The sequence below is a fragment of the Lycorma delicatula genome, chromosome 5 (assembly GCF_047948215.1).
Source record: "Lycorma delicatula isolate Av1 chromosome 5, ASM4794821v1, whole genome shotgun sequence".
NCBI lineage: Eukaryota > Metazoa > Arthropoda > Insecta > Hemiptera > Fulgoridae > Lycorma > Lycorma delicatula.
This window is the reverse complement of record NC_134459.1, coordinates 152451756-152470084: the sequence shown is the minus strand read 5'-3', so window position 1 is coordinate 152470084 and position 18329 is coordinate 152451756. Positions and strand designations below refer to the sequence as shown.

Sequence of the window (18329 nt, the reverse complement as noted above, 5' to 3'; positions counted from 1 at the left end):
TTCTAGATTTTGTCGTGGTTTGGTTTTTTACAATTTCTTTAAATATGTAGGGTTGTATTTTTCTACAACCTAATTATAACTTCATTTAATAGAACTTATTGTGATTCATTGATGGATCGACAAAATATAAAAATTAAAATAAGGAAACTTCTTGATGAGCTAATTGTAAATTTATTACGTGATAAAATAATAAATATGAGCAATTCTAATTAAAACAAAGTGTGCATTATGTTATTTAATTTTTAATTTTAAAATTAAAGTTATCCAATTATAGTTTTTTTTTTTTTTTTTTTTTTAATACTACTAGAGTATATGCACATTTAATAATACTGCATATAATTATTGTACAATAAATTGGCAAAACAATGAACAGTAGAACAAAGTATGGCAGAACCATATATTATAGCGAAAGGATGTACAAGTTCAGCTTGAGCAAATACTGCTGGCTCACTAATAGCTTCAAATTTCATAGCAACTCACATACTTGACCCCCATTGGGGAAGACACCAGCAGCCTTGTGATGATCCCAGTCGCCACCTCTGTTCATAGCCCTGACAGGCTTTAGTGGAGATTGCCTTTTAGACCCACTAGACTTGTTAACATAACAGTCATCAGTTTGGCTTGTATCAGGATGCCACTGATTCAAATGTCTCGGCAGACATTTCCATCAATGATTTGTCTTTGTATGGTTCCAACCACAACCACTACCATAACTTACAACCCTCAACTATGAGATTAACTGATTCATGGAAGCCCGATCCCCATGTGCTTTCCTCTACACCGAAGGTTTCACAAAAAACTCTTCCCATATCTAACTTCAATTAGATTACACATCAATCAGATCATTACTTGACTGAGTCTTTAAATACCAAAAATACTATCCTCATACCAAAAAAACAAAGTGTTGATTGCAACAGCAATATTATCCTAGAATCCAATTTACTCAAAGTCCCCTTGATTTACTTAAAAATCAAGAAACAAATTCATAAATTTAATAAGCCTCTAATGAAAACATATCTTATTTCTCTCTGCTCTGGTCTGCTTTAGAGAATGAGGTCAATGCCTATATCCTCCCACAGTGCAGCTCTATCAGAGTTCTCCACCAATGCAGCTCATCCTAATAGCATAATTAACTAGTTAGTAATTACTTCCTTTCTCGCAAAAAAAAATTAAGTAATGACTATAAAGTAGGTCCGTATAATTAAATACAGTGTTTAGAGCAACAAAGAAATTCATAGCAACTGGGAGTCCTCAACATCATCATTAGTTTATAGGGAAGCACTGCACAAGCAACTAAGGTTGCATTCAAAAACCAATGATGCAGGACATTCACAAAGGATGTTGATCATCTGGATGACAATGTGTTGAAGCTGCTGATATGACTGGGTGTGAGAAAGGAGGTAAAGGTTTGGGCAAAAACAGAGCCAAGCATCACCGCAAGGACCTGCAAGTTAACATCCAGCGGTAAAGTGTTGCTTGTGAACGTAATCTGAGATGGAGTCACTTACACCACACATGCTAAGAGGAATTCTGTAACCGCCATAGACGTGGTGCACATGCTGAAGAGTCAAGGCAGAACCACGTATGTATTAGGCAGTTAGATAATCACTGGTCCCGCTAGTCTAAAAGCCCAACTTGATACAAAGGTCTTATATGAGTTCAACTGGAAGATGTTTTATTATCCATTTATAGCTCAAAGTAAATATCAATTTAAAAAGTTATAAGTTATTACCAATATAAAGGTCTGACTGGCTACTCCTAACTTTAAAAACAATCAGTAGCAATGGATTAGCAATTAGCTGGATACTTTGGAGGCAGAGTTCTTTGACAAGAGTCAGCAAATGCTGGTGTCATGGTCAGTAGGTGCTGATCTGAACTGCAGGGGCAATTATAAGTAATGTATGAAAGTATATTATGTATGCTATGAAAATGTTATTTCTAATTATGGCTATTAGGAACATTTTTTCCTTTTATTGGACAATAGGAAGTTAATTTTGTAATATTTTTCATATTCCAGCAGAGTCAAAAGTCGCTTAACATCACCATGTGAAAGATGAGAAACAGTGATAAGAACAAAGACGTAAGAGCAGAATTAAGGAGGTAACACTTGAAACAGACCAAGCTGGAAAACAGTGAAATGTACCAATCCTCAATACACAAAGGAATTAAATAGTTACTGATTATTTTTGATCTTTTTTTCTATGTCTCAGCACCTAAATTAATTGAAAAACAATAAAAATAATAGATGTAAGTAGCACTTATACTATAAAAATTATACCAACCAACCATTTATCTGCATAAGAAAATGTTGAACCATTTAAAAAACCACAGACTGTTTAGTGATAAGTACACAATTAAATTTCACAATATACGATTAACATTTTAAACATAAGAAATATAGCATATCTGATAAATATTTTCTTAAATTACTGTAATGTAATATTGAACTGATACTTTTTGTGTTCATTAAAAAGATTGCAGTAACAAACTCCAAATTAACTTTTATAATAGTTTAATTATCAAAATGCACATATTACTATGAATACTGTTAACAGTATTAATAATTTTCATTAAAGGCACAGAAATTACACTATTACTCATCCATCAAACCGTTAATCCTGTTCTAATTTTAATAAAACAAAAAACAAAATAAATGAAATACTTTTAACACCCTATGATGGTACAGATACTTTGTGAACAGACCTAAAACAGAAAATACACTATAAATACCTGATACCTTAATAGGACTGAACACAAATAAAATCTTTGACAAAAAAAAATAAAATAAAAAGCTGTAAAAAACAGAAGAGCAAGTGTTAAAATTCTTTAAAAAGAAAAAAAAGTTGTTGCTTTAATTGCTAAATTTGGCTGAAATTAGGCTTATTAAAAGTTATTAACTTCTCAAGTAAACCATTTTTACATAAGCAAGTTACTACAAAGAGAAAATGGCATCAGTTTTGCTCGATCATGTCTGTCCACTACTCTCATAATTCTTTGATAATATTCTTCCAAATCTTGAATTAATCTTTTAAGTTAGCTCAGTGTTTTTTACAAGTCATATTATGTACACATTGTCAAGATAAGAGTAAATATAATGTAGATCATCTGATTGGTTTCTACATGTTCTCTACTATGCATCTATTATCAGAAAATTCCATCCCAGCTACTTTCTTTTTTTAATAGAATACATATTTTCCCAACAAACTGTTGTACATCATTCCTTACTTTTTCCATCTGGATTCTCCTAACCACCTCAAAACCTCCTGCTCCTTTCATCTTGTTTTAATGTCTATTCCTTTAATGCCATATTCAGTACAAAGCACATATTTTGCTCATGCCTTCACCCAGGTTCCTGACTACTTTCTATTAAAAGCTACCCGATTTAAAAAAATTCAAAGTTTTACACTTGAGCTACAAAGCACATCATTCATCCACTTTCCAAGGTAAATTAACTCCATAACTGATAACTGAAGAACCATAACTCCATAACTGAAGAGAACTGTTTGGTCTCTTAGACCAAACTCCTTCATGCCCACAAAGAAAACAGGTATACCACAGAACCACAGTATTATAAACAATAAAAATCAGCAAGAATAATTTCAAAAAAATAAAAGGAATGAGAGTAATTTAATTTCAAATTAAAATTACATTCTTCATTAAAACTAAACAGAAAACCACAAACAACACTAATAGGTCACAAAAGTTTAACGGTGTGAAGTTAATGGCGTTCTGTTATTTTATTAATTCTTTCCAGGAAATAATGGAATAAATATTAAATCTAAAAAAAATTTCTACACATCTTTGTTTGAAGAAATTAATTTACTGCAAATATTTAAAAATGCAATAGATAAGATAATTAAATTAATGATAAAAAAGCAGTTTGAAGAAGGAAATAATCAATACAAAAATTGATATTGATAAAAGCATATTAACACACAATTAACCATTATACTTCTTTCTTATTCTACGAGAATAAAGGCTTAATAATTTCTGTATATCCTTTTTAGAATTTGCAGAATTACATTAATTGATCACTTAACGAAATTACACAATGTAAATTAAGAAAAGAATTAAATATATTTTTTTATATTAAGATATAAACAAAAACCTTACACCAAACATTTCTAATCGCAAAACATCTACATCAACATAACAGCCCTTTGAACTTTAAATAATTAAGTTAACTGATTCAGATAATGAATTTGACCTTAACCTTACAATTATGCGTATGATAAAATATATATAAGACTTTATTGTTAATCATTTATTAAAAACACGCTACCATTAATAAAAAACAAAACAGATATTCATCAGTTTTACAAAAACAAACAAAAGCATTATCAGCCTCTCTTATAAATCTGCATGTATATAGTGTGAAATAAGTATCTCACAAAGAAATACAAAACAATTTCTGGACGTGTTCTACAAGCGAAAATAAATAAAAAACTTCATACAAACATGGATCTGAAAGTGCTTTGTTTTTGAGTTAAAGCTTGTGAAAATTTTCACCCTGATTTCTGCTCCAAGGGTAAAATGAAATCATGTTGAAATTCTTAGAACAAAATTAGGGAGTAAATTTGATGTCTGTTTAGTTTTTGGCCTAAAAACCTGAATAAAATTGATCCCAAAACTGTATCTCAAATTGTAAGGATTTTCTTTACAATGTATTTTCCATTATGCACTGCGCAAAAAATCAGTGTGATTTGAAATTCCTCAGTAGTGAGCATCAGGCTACAATTAATTTGTCATATTACATTCTGCTATTCAACATAGTGTTGTTCTAGGTATTTAACAATATATAAACTTGATAGAAAAGAAGCAATTATGCATAAACACTGAAATACTGAAGAAACAGTTTTTGGAATTGGGATCCTGTTAAGGAATCTTTCTTGATATTCACGATTTGCAGCTAGGGTATTTCCATTATTACCCAATCATACATTTAATACCCATAAACTAAAATTATGTGCGTATACTCCGATTATATAAATATTCTGATCTCAGTGGCTGAATGGTAGTGTCTTGGCCTTTCATCCAGAGCCCCAGGTTCAAATTCCAGTCAGGAATGGAATTTTTCATACGCTATCAAATTCCATTTCTATATCCCGTGTACATGCTTCAAGCTTATATGGTGATATCATTAAGCCAAAGAAAAAAAACTTTTAAGGCATTTTCACAAAGTAATACTTAAACCGATACAAAAGAATATTCAAATGAATACATGAAGAATTTGAACCGTTAATAATTCCATCTTACAGAGTAAAAATTTATTGGACTATTTATTAAAAAAATGCTATTAAGTGATCATCATTAATATACTATTAAACAGTCATTTAATTTTTCTTTGTATTCATTTTTAATAATTGATTTTATTTCTAAATATTTTGGAATCTTGGAATGATTCTTGTTTTAATTTAAAATTATAATACAGTATTTTTCTGTCACATTTTGGTCTGTTTTGCGTTTAATAAAAGTCGATTTCTTAAATTCATATTCATTTTAAATTGATGTTATTTGCATACATTTTCTAAAATTAAGTTGCAAAATTTTATTTGCACACATTTAACAAATTTATTATTTAGACCTAAAAATTATCACTTTTACAATAATTTTCTCAAAAATTACTATAGATACAGATCTGGGAATTGTTTTATTAAATTTTCAGGTCAAAATCATATGAAACCCATCAAATTTACCCCTTAATTTAAGTTCTAAGAAAAAGCAGTTTCATGGTTTCATTTTAAACTTAGAGCAGAAATCAGGCTGAAATTTTTCACAAGCTATAGCACAAAAACAAAGCACTTCCAAAGCCATGTTTCTTACAATTTTTTTAATTTTTTTACTTACAGAATGTGTCCTGAAATTTTTTCAGTTTCTTTGTAAAACACTACTTATACATATACGTATTACAAGAGGTTACTCTCAAACTCTAAAAGCATATTTTTCTGATTAAAATAATCAGAAAAATTATTTTAATTTTTCTAATTGAAAAATTAAAATATAAAAACAGAGGTTTCAGAGATTCTTGCTTTTTGAATTATGACTGAAAAATGTTTCGATTTCTGCTTTAATACTAGTAAAAAGGCTAAACATTCTTGGAACATAAGCATGTTTTTGATCTGAAATTATTTTTTTTTAGAATGTATCTCCAGTAGTTTCCAAGAAAAATTTTTAAGGCTTGATAAACCTGAGTTGAAAAACATTTTTTTTAGATTTGGCATGAATTTACTCAGTTTAACTGCCATTAAACAAAATAAAAGAAAGCTTTGTAACAAAAATGCTAGAAAACATATTTCTGAGAAAATTTATGTAAACTGATCTCTGTAGTGGAGTGGTAGCAACTTGACCTTTCATCCAGAAGTCCTGAGTTCTAACAAACAGAAGACAGTCATTGGTGAGAGCCTGGGCCGTGACCTGTTCTAGGAATGTCAATCCCAAAAATCTGTAGATACCAGATTCCATAGTAGGAGACTGAAAACGGAACCCTGCGAGCTTCCCCTGGTGAAGGACTTTTCCACAGCCAGGGTTGCACATCTCTAAACAGAGCTGTATGGTTAGACAAAGAGTCACGCACTATGGCCTGCAGGGCTACAGGAACATTGCGGTGTTCCAACTCATAGAGGACAGAACTCCAACACAAGGAAGGAAATGCTGCTTCTATTCTATAAAAATTGCCAAAACATATTTAGTCGGTACTTTCCACCTCGGCAAGAGCATTTAAGATGCAATCCTCGGTACCAACCCATTTCATGAAGCCATATTGGCCTCAATTTAGAAGACAGTTTATATTGATGCATTCCCAGAGCCGTTCCACAACCAGCCTCTAAAGCAACTTGACGATAACCGGCAAGAGGCTGAAGGGCCAATAACTGCCGACCTCACTTGGATCCTTTCCTGGTTTTAAGAGCACCCTTACCAAAGCCACCACCCAACAAGTTGAAAAGCAACCCCAGCTAAGGCACCCTGAGAACAGCCTGCCAAGAGGCTCTCTTATGACAGGCAGCAGATGATAGAAGATATCCAGGTCAAGTCGGTAAATACCCAGTGCCTTTCTCAGTGCAATTCGAGAAACCACTCAATCTATATCCATGGGATCCACAGCCCGCATGCCAGGGAATGGTGTCTCACCACTCTGATGCCGATTTCTGCTTCCCCCTCTGGAGCATCTGGAAACAGAGTATCCAGGAACGCCTGGTAAGTCGCCACAGATGTTAATGTGTGGTCCCGAACATCAAACTTGAATACTGAACAGTAAGTGCAATGGCTTTGGCCGACAAAGAGATTATCATAAAGATCAATCAAATTTCAACAAGGTTACTTGCCAAAACAACTGGTTCAAGTAATAAGAAAACCATCAAGCAATTATGAAAAATTTTGGTAAGAGATAACATTTTATCATATTCTATATTGCTTCTATAATTATACGCAATGAGAAAAAAGATCTGACTGATGAATTGCTCTGATTGAAGGCATATGTTGAAAATGCCTAAACATTTTTCATTAAATTCATAATTGGAGACTTAAAAAAATTTGATGTTCCAATATAATACCAAAACAAAACAAGAATTTACAGAATAGCTTTCAATAATACTCCTTGTTGCAAAAAAGTGCACTTGAAAAAATTATGAAATCCAATGTGGTATCTTTTTTTCAATAACAAAAAAATTACTCACAACAATTCAATTCTTAGACATTTTTAGTATGTTAATTAAGCAGCAGAATTGGTGATTTCTTACGGTTTGTTAATTGAAAAATCAAGTAAAATAAGTATCTGCAGTAGTTTTTGAGAAATCTGGAGTGAAATCAATAGGTTGGGGTAAAAAAACTTTGTTTATTACTTTTGATGTACAGTAACTTGATTAAATGCATAATAAACATATAAAAATTTTAAACAAAAATTGTAAAGAATTTAATTCTGAATAAAATATGGTGTAAGATAGTGAATAGAACAAAGAAAAGTTAGAAAAACTTGAATTTTCTTTAGAAAACAGTTCTTTACTACATTAGCCAGAAAATGTAATATTTATTTAATGTAAAAAAAAACCAAATCCTTTTTTAGTGCTGTGAGAAATGTGTAAAAACAAAATTTACTGTTAAATTAAAAAGTCGGAATTTACACAATAAATGTAAAATAAAAATAAATGCAAATTGTTTAGATAATAATTTTTTTATTAATGACAGAAACAATAAATTATTTTAAAAAATAATTGTTTCAAAGTTGGCAATAAAATAATAACAGCTGATCAACAATGCACAATAATGTATTAGTGTTTATATCACTCGGTAAGGTACATTACGTATATCAGGTACTGTGAACTGAGCTGTCGTTAGTGAAGGTTTTCTGTGAATTTTAGTTTGAATGTCAGTTTGCTATTGAAGGAAGTAATGTTATACTTATTTACAACAGAGGATATGCTGATATGGTATCCATTTTGGGTGTGTGCAATAGTAATGCTACAAATGCTGCAGCAGAATATGAAACACGTTTTCCAAATCGCTGGATTCCAGATCCCAAAACAATTGGCACGATTTTTTGCAATCTTCAGGAAACAGGTTCGCTATCAAGTATTCTTACCAGCTACGAACAATCTGTCCAACACGTCGGTGTTTGATGCAGTTCAGCATAGTCCAGGCATCAATACACAATCTCTTTGAAAGCAGATAGAGGTTTTGCATTCAATGCTTTGGAGGACACTTAAAGTTTTTTATACTTATCATAAACAGACTGTTTAGCATCTACACCCAGGAGACGGTCTGCTTCGCTTGGAGTTCTCCAAATAATGGAATACAAATCGACAACTCTAAGTATATGTTGTTTACTAACCAATGAGGCAAATTTCACCTGAGATGGCATCAACAACTAACGCAATGATCATAAATGGTCAGAAGTAAATCCTCATGAAATGGTGGAAGGTAATTTTCAACACTGATTTAACATCAATATATGGTATGGCCTTCTCAATCAGCTATTTGGACAGTTCACATTACCTGGCTGCTTAAATGCTGAGGTCTAGCTGCACTTTCTTCAAGAATTGCTGCAGCTGTTTAAAGATGTTCCTCTAGCATTGACACTCAAAGTATGTTTCAAGCAAAATGGCGCCCCTCTCCACCCTACTTCTCTTGTGTCATTTCAACTCATTTAAATCATATCATTTTCCTGAAAAATGAATTGGTCATGGAGATCCAGATTCCTGACGACCAATATCGCCTTATCTAAAACCTTTTGATTTTTGTGTCTGGGGATGAATGAAAAATGTTATACGCAAAACAAAAATACATTCTCTTGAGGAATTAATTGTCCACATTATGGATGCAGCTGAGCAACTTAAGGACAGCCCTGAAGACCTAAAAAATGACGGGCTAATTTTTGAACATTTATTATAAATTGGTACATATAATGAACTTTGGTCTGTTTCTAAATAAGATTCAAATTTTTATTACTTTCCTTAGTTAATCTATTTTAACTATCATACACCATTTTGTACAAAATTAAATTCTTTACAAGTTTTTGTTTTTTATTTCTATGTGTTTATTACCCATTTAACAAAGTTAATGTAGGTCAAACATAAAAAACAGGGTTCTTTACCACAATTTATTGGTTTTTACCACAGATTTCTCAAAAACTACTGCATATACCATTCTGGGCACTATTTTATTCAATTTTTCAGGTCAAAAACCATAAGAAATCACTAATTCTGTTTCCTTAATTAACTTCCTAAAAATTTCAATACAACCTCATTTCACCAAGGTACCTGAAATCCAAACAAAATCTTTCCCAGCCATAACTCGCAAACAAAACATTTTAGCAGCTATATTTATATGAACTTTTTCTATTATTTTCACAAGTAGAATAGGTTATGAAAGTCCTAGGAGAACTTCGTGATACACCTGTATATACAATTTTTTTTCATTGAGGACTTGAACACATTTTTACTATCCATTTTAAAATCACTTATCTGGCATCAACAAAGACTTTTATACTATTTCAAACTCATCACTGCGCAAGAGACAAACACCATTAAAATTTAAAAATATTTTCTTCTAAAAAGAAAATTACGTAAAACTACATTCTATACCTTCATATCTGGAGTATTTCAAGTACATTTTCTTTAATTAAATTTTGCCACTAAAGTATTATGAAAGTTGATAATTTTTTTTTTTTTTGGATGATTAGTCGTACATGCTTGAAGCATATGCATGGAAATATTAAATGGACATTTTGTAACATTTGAAAAATGCCATGCCTGACCAGAATTTGAACACAGAACCTATGGATGAAAGGCCAAGACACTCTGCCACAGAGATTGGCAAATCTGTATTTATATATATATTTACACACACACACACACACACACACTCTCTCTCACTCTCTCTCTTTCTCTCTCTCTGTCTGTCTGTCTCGCACACAAACACACACATACATACACTGTAAATTATGTTGCATAATACACCTATATTTACATTTTTATGCATAAATACAGATATACAATTTTCAGTAAGTAAATCAATATTACTGGCTCTCTTAGCATCAAAATTAATTACTGTTGTATTTATAATCATAAAATTTACAATTCAGCTAGTTAATCTTAAAGTAGTAGTACTTCAACTTCAATGTGCTCAAATCAATATTGAATGTAAGTGCTAGTCATGCTTTAATAGGGTAAAATTAAAAAGAAAATTTCATGACTCTCTCACACGTGTAAAAAACAAATAAATAAAAAACCATGAACAGTTAATATAATTTTCCATGTTATAGAGCAATTTTAAGCTGTATTACTTTCAATCAATCTTAACTAATCGTGGAAAAAATTATATAACAAAGATAAAGAACAGCACATACATATATGCAAGGTCATTTAACAGCTGGAAATAAAACCCAGTCTCCTTGTTCTATACACAACTAGAAAACATTTATCTAGTTAGTGACCTTGCAGGAAACTGTCTTTGTAATAAATGAAAGAGGATATAACAAACACAATAGTGACAGGAAATATAGGGTCACTGTTGTCTACAACAAACAGATCTGAGAGTCAGTAAGCTGAATGATTATATCAGTCACTCCCACCATAAAACAAACAAATCTTTATAAGATTTTTATTAATCTAACAAAAAAAATGTTGATGTATTATATATTTGAATTTAACTAATTCAAAAAATTTAACACATGCAATTTAAAAATAAACAAGTTGTAAGAAATGTATTTAATTTGAACAAGAAAAAAAATTAAAAAAAAAAAATTATTTGCAAGATCAAAAAAGAAAAATACATATATTTTACAATATATTTTTTTATTTAATATATATTGTAAAATATTTACACTTCACTAAAAAAAATAAAAAATTTTTAATACAAATTTTAAATTTCTGAACAAAAAGCTAATATTAAATATATGCTTGATTAATTCTGGGAAACATACTCATGATAAAATTGGAAACAAATTACAACATAACTGTTGTAGATAAGATAACAAAAAAAACAGACAAAGACTTCCACTCCACCAGTGATTAACAACAAAAATCATTGTTTTTTAAATTACCATATCATATACAATACTCATAGAAAAGAATTTTCATATGGTGGACAAAAAATATGTTTAAATATACATTTTTCTAAAAAATGCAATATATACCACAAAAATTATAAATGTAATTTATTAACATTATTCAATCAACAGAGTAAAAAAATATGCAATACTGTTCATTATAAAGCAGTATTAGAGCAAATTAAACAACAAAACTTTATTTAAGTGAAACAAACCTCAACCATGAAACAATAGAATACCATTTCTCATTTAGATTAATTATTTTAAATAACAAATAATAGGAACTGAATAATATTGCAAAGAACCGACAGTTATATTCAACAAAAAAGGAACAACTTCAGCTGAATTTTTTAACTGGTAAAAGTTACTTACAAAAACACCCCATTTACATTACCTGAATCCCAATATCCTATGATTTTTGGTTTATTTCAATAATTTTATTTCTTTTTTTTTAATGAATAATTTTTATTTCTCGCAAAACAATTTACTTTATATACCATTTTTAAGGAAATACAGAATGGGTATTTTTATAAAAACAAAGTAATGAGAATACTTGACATTACTTCAAATAAGAAGGCATCTTAATACACAATTCTTAGATTGTTCATCACTGTTAAATATTTTTTATGTGTATATATATATTCATGTCTGAAATACAATATACTCTAGGGCCTCTTTAACAGTTTTAGTTGAGGGTGAGTTTTCAAGATACAAAAATTGGTTACTCAATCACTGTTTAAGGTGATTATAAATAGGAATTTACAATATTTAGTAAATTAAAAATTCTAAGTTTTCCACATGCTTATACAAGGAACATTCAATAATTAACGAGGCAAATTGTGTAGAGAAAGAACAGTTCATTCAATGACAATGAAAGTTTTTGAGGGTCAAGTTTACAACCTTGGGTACACATTTAATCAGGTATTCAATCATAATTAATCTAAACATAACCTCATGTTGATTTCAGAATGTCAGCTCTGCTAGAAAACGTGTACACCAGAAGAGCAACATTCAGAGATAAGGTTTTTGCTATCAGAAGGTGTGAAACTGGCAGAAATTTACTAAAGAATGTTGAAGTGGTATGGTGAAAAGTGTTTAAACTGCAGTAACATGTATAAGCAGGTGGAACAGATTAATTCGGGCAGAACAAATGTGACTGATCTCCGTTGCTATGGAAGACTGGTTGACGTTTCAACTACCACGCTGCAAAATCGCATAAATGATCTTATTCATGAAAACAGGCTAGTCAAAATTTCCCAAATTTAATTAATTAGTTTTTAATATTAGTGTTGAACCAGGCATTCAATTCATGACGTGCTGAATTATTGCAAAGCATGTTCGAGATGGGTTCCAAGATGGTTGACTCAAGCTGATTAAGACATCTGGATTCGCATTTGTTCCAAGCCCGAAGAACGGTTTGAAGTAGAATGTAATGAACCTGTGATGAAATGTGGGTACACCATTTTGAGCCTGAATCCAAATGGCAAAGTCTTGAATGGAGTCATCAGGATTTGCCTACCAAAAAAAATTCAAAACTCACATCAGCTGGTGATGTTGACGGTCTTCTGGGACTTGCAAGGCCCAATTTTTAGTGACTATTTAGAAGAACAATGGACCGTGAACAATCAGTACTATTCTAACATGCTCCAACAAAAAGTGATACCCACAATAAGGAGAAAACACCAGGATGCTCTCTCAAACGGTGTGATTCTCTTGCATGATGTGTGTCCCAACATCACTCAGAGAATGGGAGAAACACTTGAGAAGTTGGGTTGGAAGGTGTTGCTGCATCCTCCTTACAGCCCAGACCTTGCTCTGTCCAATTTTAATTTGTTCAGCCCGCTCAGACTTTTTATGTGGCAAGAAGTTCAACGACAACAAAGCGGTAGATGAATGGTTCAAACAAGGTGAAGATTTCTACACTGAGGGAATCAGAAAGTTCACAGAATGGTGGAACAAGTGTCTACAAGTACCTGGAGACTATGTTGAAAAGTAGTGTAAGTTTCATTGTCACTGAACAAATAGTTTTTTTCTCTACATCAATTTGTCTCGTTAATTATTGAACATCCCTTGTATTTACAAATGTGCTACAACAATATCCATTTCTATCAAGCCTGACAACAGGATAGAACCATTTTCATTTACCATAGCAAAACAATACACTCCATAAGAAACCTAAGAGAAAATTCATTACACTTTCTTAACCACTTTTATTAAATTTAGCTATCCATTTTTTTTTTAATTTCTAGGATTTTCTAACTTAACAGGACCAATATTCTTTAAGTGAAAAAAACTAATTAAAAAACAGAACTTTTTAAATAATTTCCATAACACTTTTCCAAATTGTTATTTTGTTTATACTGACTTTACTTTTTATTACCTTCATTTATTTGATTTACAGCTAATTAATTTATCTACAATTTATATATTAATATAAACTTAATTAATATAAATTCTCTTTTTTATGATTACTTTGTGGCACTCCTCTGATCAATGTTTCATCATGGTTTATTCTAATCTATCAAGGCAAAGACTAGGGCATTTCCTTATTAATCTGAAGAGTACAATAGTGAAGAAATTAATCCAAAGGGTATTTTTATTCTGTTGTAGAGAATTTTCATTCTGTGGTAGAATGCTTCCTGTTTGGTGTTTCACGTTATATTGTTAGTTCATAAACAAACAACATTAATGGTGTTTGTGCTTTTATAATTCATTGTCAATTAGTTTTCGATGACCTTGTGAATTTCTGTTATAAGTTTGTTATTTGTTTCTAGTTAATGCAATGGCTATAACCCTATGAAAGCGGTCAAAAATTGTTGCTCTGTCCCAACACACACAAATGACTCAAAGATAGATTGCCAGTGAATGTAGTGTGGGGTTAGGTAGTGTAAATAAAACTGTGAAAAGGTTAAGGAAACAGATTTCATCTCTCCAAAGGGAAAAGGGCAATGTGGATGGAAAATCACACCTATAAAGGTTCAATTACTAATAAGAAAAAGCAAAATTAATCCACGATTGACAGCTGTTGACCTTAATAGGGACTTGAGAGCCAGTGGAACTAATGTTTCTGATATGACATTTGTAAGTGAGCAGATGAGAAGACTACTACGTCAGCATATCTGCAACAGGCTCCTAAATGCCCAGCCAAAAGATGCTTTTAGAATGTTTTACACATGAAGAGCCAGGTGGTCCCATTCACAGGCAAGTGGCCTGCAGATGGGATGATGAAATCGGACCAATACATTAACATATGCGAAAGAACAATAGTCCCACTCATGCAGAAGAACCCAGAACTCATTTTCCAACAGGACCTTTCACCATATCATATGTCAAAGAAAGCAAAAGAGTTCTTCAAAAACCAAAAAAATTGTGCTCTCATGGCCTGGGAACTCCCCCAACCTGAATCCCATTGAAAAAAATGTATGAGTCATACTAAAAAGAAGACTTGGGAAACTGAATTGTAGCACAAAAACTGACCTAGTTAGTTCAGTGACACAGTTTTGGTTTCGAGATGAAGAAATAAAAAATCATTGTTCCACCTTAGTGGAATCAATCAATACCAATTAATGAAATAATAAAAAACAAATAAGTACAAATAAAAACTATTAAATTTGAGTAAGTTTGACTATTAAACATTTTTTCCTATTCTCACCTAATTCAATCTAATAGTGTGTACAATTATTTACTAATCTGAATAAGATATTTATCTATTATTTATAACATACATCCAGATCAAACTGGATATGTTCCAGATGAATTAAACTCAAGAAAACCCAGAAATATCTTATAGCCTATCAGGATCATATGGATGAAGGATAAAAAATAGAATTTTATTTGAAATTGCTTTCTAAAAACACTTATTATTTATTTTAATAAACCATACTAAAACAAAAATTAAGAACATAATAATAAATTCAAACTTTACCTCCAATAAGATAATATTTAAGAAAAGAGATCTGCAGTAGTAATCATAGCTCATTTTTCTGGAGAGTTCAATGGGCTATTGTGGTCACAACAGAGCTCATTCTTATAAAACGCACACATCAATCTAACTGATAAAGCTAAAATCTTTAGTCTCAAATTAACTAACGTATAAATTTAAAAAATCCAGTTTAACAAACTTGAATAAATTAATCCATTCTTCTGTGTGTATTTCATAATACAGTATCACAACTTGAAATTAAAAAGGTGGTTAAAAAACAAAAAAGCAGGCAGAAGAGCTTTTTTAAAAAATTCAGGCTTATTACAAACATCTTCTATTATATTAAGGTAAGGTAATATATTATGGTCTATTATATTCTATAATATTTAAATATAAGGTTTGTATCTCCCTGCCCCCATGGCCAATAGCGATCAAAATGCAATCAATGCCCCAGAAATAGAAATCAACATGCCATATTTCATCCAAATCAATCTATCCGGTCACAAGATATCAAACAAAAGAAGTCAACATACATACATACTTTCAAAATTGTTTTTTTGTAAAAGAGGGTCAAAACATCAAACATCTCCAAAAATCCTGACTTGCAAAATTTTACCAGGTAAGTACATTTTCCCTTTATGGTATACTGCATATAGTATAAATATATAGGTAGAAAAGTGGTGACAAACAAACAACACAGAACTAGCTTGAAATTAAAAATTCAGACTAAAATTACAACAAAAAATGGAGTTGTGAAAAGTTTCATAAAAAGTACAAGTACTTACGTATTAACGCCACCGCAGCTACAGCTTTTTTAAAAACAAAGTAGTCAGATTTCGGTGGCATATGGACCAATATAGAGTTTAACATAGATTCAAAATAGTCTCTTTATTAATTTTAATAAATGGTTATTTATATTTATTTATTTTATAAATATAATTTAACCAAACTTAACCTAAGCTCGCTTCGCTTGCTAACCTTGAATAATTAACAGGAGTGTTTTGATTATTTAAATAATAAATAATTGCAATAATTACTGAATTTATTAAATAAATACTCAAAAAATTACGGTGTTAATTAGTCAAGGTTAGCAAGCGAAGCGAGTGTATGTTAAGTTTGGTTAAATTATATTCATAAAATAAATAAATATAAATAACCATTTATTATAATTAATAAAGAGACTGTTCATTTTCCATCGAAATCCGATTGACTACTTTGTTTTTAAATAAAGCTGTAGCTGCGGTGGCGTTAATATGAAAGTACCAAAGTAATGTATGAATTTAAAAAATTGTGATGTCAAATTGATTCAAAAAATTCAGTTTAAGAGGATCTGGTTAAACAAGGTACAGGGTATATATTTATCAATAAAGTAATAATAATAATCCTTCTAACCGAAAAAGCATGATTGGCAACAAAAAAAAAACCTTTATCTGTCTATTACAGACATGGATAAAATATTTGTCAAAATAGTAAAAAATAACTAAAAAAAATTGTAATAAAACTGCATCATCACGTTAAGGATTTTGTATTTGTTATCACTATAGTATATATACAACAATTTATTCGCTTGTGTTAATGTAATGCAAAAGACCCTATGTTACACAGAAAAGAACAGACTGATATAATGTTCCTGCTGAGGGCAAAAAAGAACTCAACACATACTCAATGAAGCAAAGAAGTCTTTAAAATGCTATTTAGGCTTTCTATATAATTAGCATAGCCATTAACTATGCTTGCAAGCAGTGCTTGAATGTTCACTTGCATTATTAGTAGAAGTCATATACATTATTTACAAAAAAATTTAACCCACAGAATTATACATTGAAGACTGCAAACTTATAAATTTAGACACAATTTTCTACTCTCCTCGGCCACTTAACCAATTAAGTGAAGTGAAAAACAGTTATTCCAAAACCAACATATAAAACTATGATCTTTCTGTTTCAACAAAACAGAATATTAAGTGAGTCCATTCATCACTCTCCTTGCAAACCCAAACTGGCATTTATATTTAAGCATAACACTTTCTAAATTTTCAAGCTATTGCTAAATTCTGATCAGACTCAATTGATCCAGTTAAACAGAGCTTTCCTGAAAATCTGTATAGCATTACAAAAAACATCAAATAAATTCTTCTGGGTAGGTCAAGTAAGAATTTAGTTCCTAACACCTTTTAACTACCAATAATTCCTAACATGTTTTAATAAGAATAACAGTAAAAAATAAAGTAAAATATCAAACTGAAAATATTACACACAAATTTTAGAAACATTAGCTCATGAACCAATACATAATACATGAAATGTATCTCAGAACTTCTTACTTAAATAAAATTGCAAACAAAATTTCTCTTTATTATTGACTTCAACAACAATTATTCTGACAGGACTTTTTTGAAGAAGGTAAAAATAACATTAATATTTCAGACAAACCTGACATAACTGAATTAAACATTATAATATTAAACCAACCAATTCAATATGAAATCAGACTTAATGAATTTTGCAATCTTAAGGAAAACATATATGCATTCAGATATATGCAGATGTACATGAAATATGTTGCCAACACGACCCTGTAGGTAAAGAAGTAAAATTATTGCACCATCTTAAAAGAACATTGCACAAGAAAGGTTTTTTATTTAAACTATAATGGAAAATTCATTTTTACACTTGGCACAATATTTTTTGGCATATTATCAAAAATGCCTCCTATGTTTATAAACAGTAAACACAAAATAAAAACAACAAAATAAGTAATGTGAATAAGTAAAATATAATTTCATTTTCATTACTAATCTTTTAAGTTAAATAAACATAGTTTTAAAATTATTTCTCAAATTAACTTTGATATGAATAAGTTTGA

General features: G+C 30.6%; 1 protein-coding gene and 1 pseudogene across 1 annotated transcript in view; one reads left to right on the top strand and one right to left on the bottom strand.

The window, feature by feature from the left end:
• The window catches only part of Fer1HCH (ferritin 1 heavy chain), a 50543-nt gene that overhangs the window by 26609 nt on the left and 5605 nt on the right, over positions 1–18329 (bottom strand). The window lies entirely within an intron of this gene.
• On the top strand, positions 1379–12630 carry LOC142324643 (histone H4-like; annotated as a pseudogene).